Here is a 7,339-nt window from a genome sequence, read left to right on the forward strand (position 1 = left end):
CATGCAGATTTCCTCGGGATGTCCACCGACGAGCACGAGATGAATTCTAAACACAAATTAAGCACACATGCTTGAACCCGCAATCATCAGTTAAGATGGGTTTCGGCTTTTTTTTCGTACATCGCGTAGAAATATACTGACAGGAAAAGTTTGGAATTTTCACTAAATTACTTCAATGCTTATAGCTGATCTGGATAAAACCTTACCAAGATTTAAGGTACGGTGCGTCCACTTCATGAGGCCATCATATTTCCTTTACGAAATTACATCTATGTTAAACAGTAATTGTCTTTTAAGTTCCTTGTTCATTTATACCTTCAAGGGAACTGAGTGCAATATCCGCCTTTATTAATGTAATCGTCTTGAGAGCACTTGCTTGAGTGCTCTCGTAAATAATAGACTAAGCGATAGTGTTTAAATAAACTCTTCTCTAACCGCTACATTTTTATGACGACCACTTTATGTGCAAATTCGTTTATATGGAACCTTTTATTTTAAATTAGCTCCATGCAAAAACGCCAGCGCGGAATTATCTGTACTCACGATAGTATTATTACTAGAATTTTTCAGAATTTCAACAATACAGTGAAACTCATGAACGAGTCAATAGTAGTGAAGATAATTTAAGGGGTAAATGGCATGTGCGCAAATACATACCCTATATTTTATCACCCAGTTTTAACCAATTCGGGTAGTCCTATATCCAAAGCAATCAAAGAGAGATCAGTTTCAGCACGAATAACATTATAGGATATCACTATATATTATAAAACAGAGTCCCCAAAAGTACTGAACAATCAGTTCGGTACTTTTCGGAGTTTTTTTTATTCATGCGGCTTTTACTAAAAGACAGACGGTCTCATAAGGAAGACAATTGTTAAGGATGTCGGAAAAAAGCAACAAAATATATAAATAAATGGTAAAACTATAAAAAAAAACTTATGCCCACTCGTGTGAAGCCAGGACGGGTCGCTTAAAAAAGTATCAAACTGGTCATTTCCGGCAAGGGCTGCTATTATCAATATTTACTGAGAATTGGCAGTTTATAAAACAAATCAAGAGACCATCGAGGTTACACGTCTAAAAAACATACTGTGCCAATTTTTTAAAGGATAATTAGAAAGACATCCTTCAAAATCGTATTTCATTTTTAATCTAACAGTTTTCAACAAATAAACTACGACGTTATGTGATACAGCGAATACCTTAGTATTTCCAGTCTGTCAGTTTAAGTTGATTGATTTGAAAGTGATCGTGTATCAATTAATGTTATGGCAATCCATCATTGACTGAACAACGTGAACGTATATTTTCGCATGAACACACTACCGATGACTGGCAGGGCACGTACTACGCCTCGGGGAGGAAGGGGATGATACCAGTTTCCTATTAAATATACAAAACATTATGCCTGGTTAACTAACGCTTACAATAATATGTACATCAATGCAAAAACATAAATGTTTTGCTTCGCTGTACAAGGTCGGTCACTTTTAAAATAACAAAATATAATAGCATATCATCCAGTAAATTGGCCACTGCTGGCCTCTTCTCCCTTTGAGGAGAAGGTTTGGAACATATTCCACCACGGTGATCCAATGCAGGTTGATGTACTACACATGTGGTAGAATATCTATGAAATTAGACACATGCAGGTTTCCTTACGATGCTTTTCTTCACCGCCGAGCACGAGATGAAGTACAAACATAAATTAAGCACATGAAAATTCAATGGTACATGCCTGGGCGAACCCGCAATCATTGGTTAAGATGGACGCGTCCTAACTACTGGGCCATCTCATTCGCTATATAAGGCAAACGAAATCCAGTAGCACGCACTATACTAAGCATAAGCTTAGTTTTATTCACCATTACCAAATAGCAAAAGCAATTACAAAAACCTCTCTTGCATTTAATTAAACTAGCTGAATTCCTTCAAGAATCAGTATCTGAGAGACAAAATTTACATTAGAAATTCATGTACCATTTATCCGACAAGAACATCATCTAGATTCTAGTTGTCGCAGTGGTTATCAACCTTTTCTTTTCTTAAAGCGTTTAAAATTGGAACGAGAAAGGGAAGAAAGAAAATCTGACATATCACTTATAGAAGTTTGCTTCTTCTATTTTAAAATTGTTCTATATCCTGAGAAAATATATTTGTTAAAACTTATTTCTCTTAAATACCAACGATTATCGATAAAATGATTATCCTCGTATTAATTTCTTGTTTTAATCTTGTTCAAGGTATGGATAGAATTACAAAGCATTTCTTTGAGTTAAGTACATAAGCGTTTAGTTTAAATCGTACATTGAAGACTCTCCTTTATTATCTTAATGGTAAGAATCATTTTTGAGTAGTCAACATTGTTTAATTTTATCAAGTTATTTTAAAAGCGTCCAATATTATTGTACTCTATAAACTTTTCGAGTTTGTTTTAATCTTTTACCAGAAATAATGGTTAGGTAGTATGTTATGAAATAAATATTTTGTTACAACACATAATCCAAGTGGGGTTGATCGTTCAACTCAAACTTTTCCTCATCGTATTCAGTTGGGTACAGAAGTACTTCGAACATCCTCAGAGTGCGGTGAATTTCCAAAGAATATTGAGGTCAGGCTGGTAGCTGAAAATTTCTACCACATTTTTTTTCCAGTCCTGGAACCAGATTTAGCAAGCGGTTCCAAACTGCAAGAAAATGAAAAAGTAAGTTACTCATTACTTAAAGTTTGGCATGATTGCTAGCATTGCAAATCTCCATTGGTTGAGATTGTCATTATTTATCAGGTAAGCCGTGTAAGTTACGGTTTGGCACCTAATCCAAAAAAAAGATCATCTGCTATGCATAGAGCACTCTAAAGGGCACACTAATTTCAACCAAGTTTTTACCTTAGTTGGTTCTCATATAATTTAAAAGATTTAAATATAGAAAAAAAAAGAAAGAAAGAACACTTTTATTTAGGACAAGATGACAATTGGTACAAAATAAAAAGTAAAAATAATAATAAAAAAAATTAATTAAGTACTTATAAGAATCAGAAGTAGTAATTCATTAAAAAAAAAAAACAATCTACCTTACAAATCACTCCAAATTTATTAATTATTTATTCAAATAGAAAATAACGCAATAATCTTATTTACACTAATAAAATGACAATAAAAACAATGTGATATATTTAATTAGCTCACGTGCCGACAGCGAGACGACAGCCTAACACGAGCGCGAGATTGAAAAAGTGATCCTAGTCATAGAATCGTACGCGTTTTATAGTTTGTAACAGGTGGACTGATTATGGTAGGGATGTCACTCCTTATACGGCCTCTCCTGACTCTGAGTCATCCTCGACGCAGTGATCTCGGGAGGTTCTGCTGGTACTAGTTTCATTTGTAGCTGATGGTCCTGCTTCATTGTCATCTAGCAGGGGCATGGACAAGGATGCCTGAGGAACGGTTTCATTTGAAATGTCCTCAGCTTCATCTGAAAACAACACTAGTTGAGAAATCTGAACAATAAAAAAGTTTTTAATGCATTCATCCTTGCAAATCGTTCTTCCTGTCATCTTTCAATTAATTCACACATCTGTCATAACAACTCTCTAATAAAAAATAAACCAGGCATACATCATTTTAAAGTAACCAGAGACGTCTCTTATGAAAACCCAACCTCGCCTCGGGTTTTCCTTTATGGATGGACGCCCCTCTGTAGAAAGGGATGCCTTTGTTGTACCGGGGCGCTCCTGATGCATCGCAGCCAGTAGCTGCTGATTGGAGCAGCGCAGCCCCTATTGGCTGACAGGTTCACTTGACGCAGACCGTATTCATACGTCAAGTGACCAATGAGACCTTATGCACCGACCGTTATCAAATGCATAAAGCCAGCGCATCACACACGCAGACCGTATTCGTACGTGTGTGGCGCCATCCTACACGCAGACCGTATTCATACGTGTAGGATGCATAGCCAACACGCAGACCGTATTCGTACGTGTTAGGCACACTCACGCAGACCGTATTCATACGTGAGTGCTCACTGAGCATGAAGACCGTAATCAAACATGCACAACAAACCATAACAGACACACATATTGTGGTCATCAAACTGCTTTAAAAGCCTGCGGCGACAAATGCCTGACGACCAGTATTAGGTCTCACTACGAAGCCCATCAACATTGGTGACCAACTACAACATGCAAGTAGTGTAGGGTTAAACCAAAATAGGCAGAGAACTTACTTTCAAAAAATGCTGCACATGTCTCGGGGCACCATTCGCCCGGCCACGGTACCATGTGTTGAGCGGCTGCCTGCGTGGTTTTCCCATAACTTCCACTGAGCAGGCGCAGTGAGTAGCGTCCTCCAGGCAGGATCCCTGTAACTTTATATGGACCGCGCATACCGGAATCGAGCTTTCCTGTCGACTGAGAGAATTTGATGACAAAAACACAATCGTCGAGATTAAATTGGCGAGGCGGACGCCGTTGCTGGTTAGCTCGTTCATCCTGACTGATTTGGTTGCTCCTGAGTAATCGACGAGTTCTATCCCGGGTGATCTCACGTAGTGCTTCCCTGTTTGGAGCTGTACCTTCAACAGCGAGATCTCGTACCAGTGCTCGCACTATGGGGGTTGTGGCCTCTGTACCAATAAGAAGATTCAGTGGAGATGTTCGAGTGACTTTCTGTTTAGTTATGTTCAACACCAGCTGTAGCTTCCACACAGTGTCCGACCAAGATGCCTTCTTATAGTTGGCTTCTATACGTAGCATGTTCAGCACGGTGCGTATGTACCGTTCTGCTTGGCCGTTGGCTTGGTGCATCTCTGGCGTGATGTAATGCAGATCGCAGCCGAGGTCGTTTATCCACTTTACGAACTCGTGTGACTCAAACATGCGTCCTTTGTCAGTGACCATAAGTTTTGGTACGCCAAACAATGAGACTGCTTGCGTGATGACTCTCTTCAACTCGAGTGCGTCCTGTCTGTATATAGGATACAGCATCGTGTATTTGGTGAAAGAGTCAACTATTAGGAGGATGAATTTATAACCTTCTGACGCAGGTAAAGGGCCTAGAGCATCCACGTGCACCGTGTGAAACGGTGTGTCGGGCTTTTCCCAGGAGGTTATGTTCTGCAGCGGAGCACGAGGAACTCTCTTGCTCGAAATACATACGATGCAATGAGCTACGTACTTGCTGACGAACTGCCTGAGGCCTGGAAACCAGAAATACTTGACTATGAGGTCAAGGGTCTTTTCTGCCCCAATGTGCTCATGCTCGTCGAGGAAGACTCTAAGGAGGCTAAGTCGATGTCCCTTGGGAATATAGTACAGCTGTCGCGGCTCTTCACCCGCAGGAGTGTACTTATAGTACAACACTTCATTCTGCACGGTATAACGATTGGCATCGAGATGACCATCGCGAAGCTTTTGGACAAGGTGTGTCACTGTCTGCAGACTGCGCAACCTGAGCCCAGTTTCGAGGTCTACTAATTTGATTTACTCTAACCACCGGATTGCGGCTCAGGTAGTCCGCGTGGGGCATCATGATTCCTTTGCGATATTCGATTGAGAAATCAAAATCTTGAAGGTAGTTCCACCAGCGGGCCACTCGAGGCACAAGGTCTTTTTTCTTCGCGGTGGACTTAAGAGCATTACAGTCGGTGACGACAACGAATTTCGACCCGATTAAGTAATGTCGAAAATTTTGTAGTGCTTTTACCACAGCGAGGGTTTCAAGTTCATAGGAGTGGTATTTTGACTCAGCTCCTTGGGTGGATCGACTAAAGTAAGCGACCACGCGCTTTTTGGAGTCGGGATGAACCTGGAGGAGAACGGCTCCATAACCCACGCTGCATCAGTGTGGACTTCTGATGGGAGTTTTGGATCGAATATGGATAGGACAGGCTCATTAGTCAAATGTCTAATGAGGTCTTGACGAATGGTCTCACACTCTGGTGTCCAATTGAATTTGACATTTTGACGAGTCAAACGAGCGATGGGTGCGGTCTTGGTAGCATAGTCTTTTATATATTTCCGAAAATACCCAGCAAGACCAAGGAATTGGCGTACCTGTCTGATATTTTCAGGTGGTGAGCTGTTGACTAAAGCTTCCACCTTGCGAGGGCTCGGTCTGACCTGACCCTGACTCACTACTTTACCCAAGTACTCAACTTCACTCACGAGGAACGAGCATTTACGGAGATTAATAGAGAACCCTGCGGTGGTAAGGGTTTTTAGGACGTTTCGTAGAAGTTCAATCCCTTCATCTACGGTATTACTCAACAGAAGGACATCGTCAACGTAAACTAAGGTGTTGCCGTTTTTTATGTGTTCGCGCAAGGTATCGTTGATTATACGTTGATACACTATGGGAGAGTTTGCTAGGCCGTAGGGCATTTTGATATATTCAAAATGATCTTCGGGTGTGACGAAAGCTGTGAGGTGGATACACTCCTCCTTGACAGGAATTTGGTGAAATCCCGTGGCCATATCGAGGCTCGAAAACAGCTTAAACCCGTTCAGCCTATCGATGTGGTCGTCGATGAGAGGAAGAGGGTATCGGTCTTTGTGACTCGATTAAGAGCTCTAAAATCGACGCAAAGTCTATCAGACCCGTCTCGTTTTTTCACGAGAATGATGGGACTAGCAAACTCAGAGTTAGAACGTCTTATAATGCCCTTATTCAGGAGATCATCGGTAATCTCCCTAACTTTCAGTTTCTCTTGGTAGGAAAGCTTATACGGACGATGAACAATTGGGGTAGATGTCGTGAGCCTAATCTCCATTTCACCTGTTTTCACCGTGGTGGAGGCAGTACCCGATATTAAGAAAGTTGAGTATTCGTTTATAACAGTCATGAGTTTCTCGAGTTCCCCACCTTGTAAAGGTGTATTAACTTTAATTTGACCATCTGGCTGAACGGTATTGACTACATTGGAAGAAGTATGGGTAAGGTACTGCCTATCTTTGGTGCGAATGTATGTAATGCCATCGCGATTTAAAATGTCTGTCCCGATTATAAGAGGTACTGACATCAGTGACGAGGGAACTACTAATAGATCTGCCTCAATAGAAATATCACTAAATTCTACTGTGAGAGTGACGTAGGAATCGGTTACTACCTCTTTATCACTAAGACCCCTTAACACACAGCGCTTGGGTTTCGGTTGGCAAGTGATGTGTTTAAGAGCGTCTGAGGAAATGAGGGAGACGTCTAAAGCACCACTATCTATTAGTACGTCAACCGGTACTCCACCAACTACCGCGGACGTTATATCGCTGTTTCGAGAAATATTAGGTCGGTAAGAACAAAGATTAACATTACGTTGATTTCGTGATTCAGATCGTA

The 7,339-nt window shown here is 40.9% G+C and overlaps 1 pseudogene; it reads right to left on the minus strand.

Annotated features, from left to right (window-relative positions):
* Window positions 1-3,312: 3,312 nt before the first annotated feature.
* On the minus strand, window positions 3,313-6,480 carry LOC124534199 (annotated as a pseudogene).
* Window positions 6,481-7,339: the final 859 nt, after the last annotated feature.

Source organism: Vanessa cardui, chromosome 12 (genome assembly GCF_905220365.1).
Source record: "Vanessa cardui chromosome 12, ilVanCard2.1, whole genome shotgun sequence".
Classification (NCBI taxonomy): Eukaryota; Metazoa; Arthropoda; class Insecta; order Lepidoptera; family Nymphalidae; genus Vanessa; species Vanessa cardui.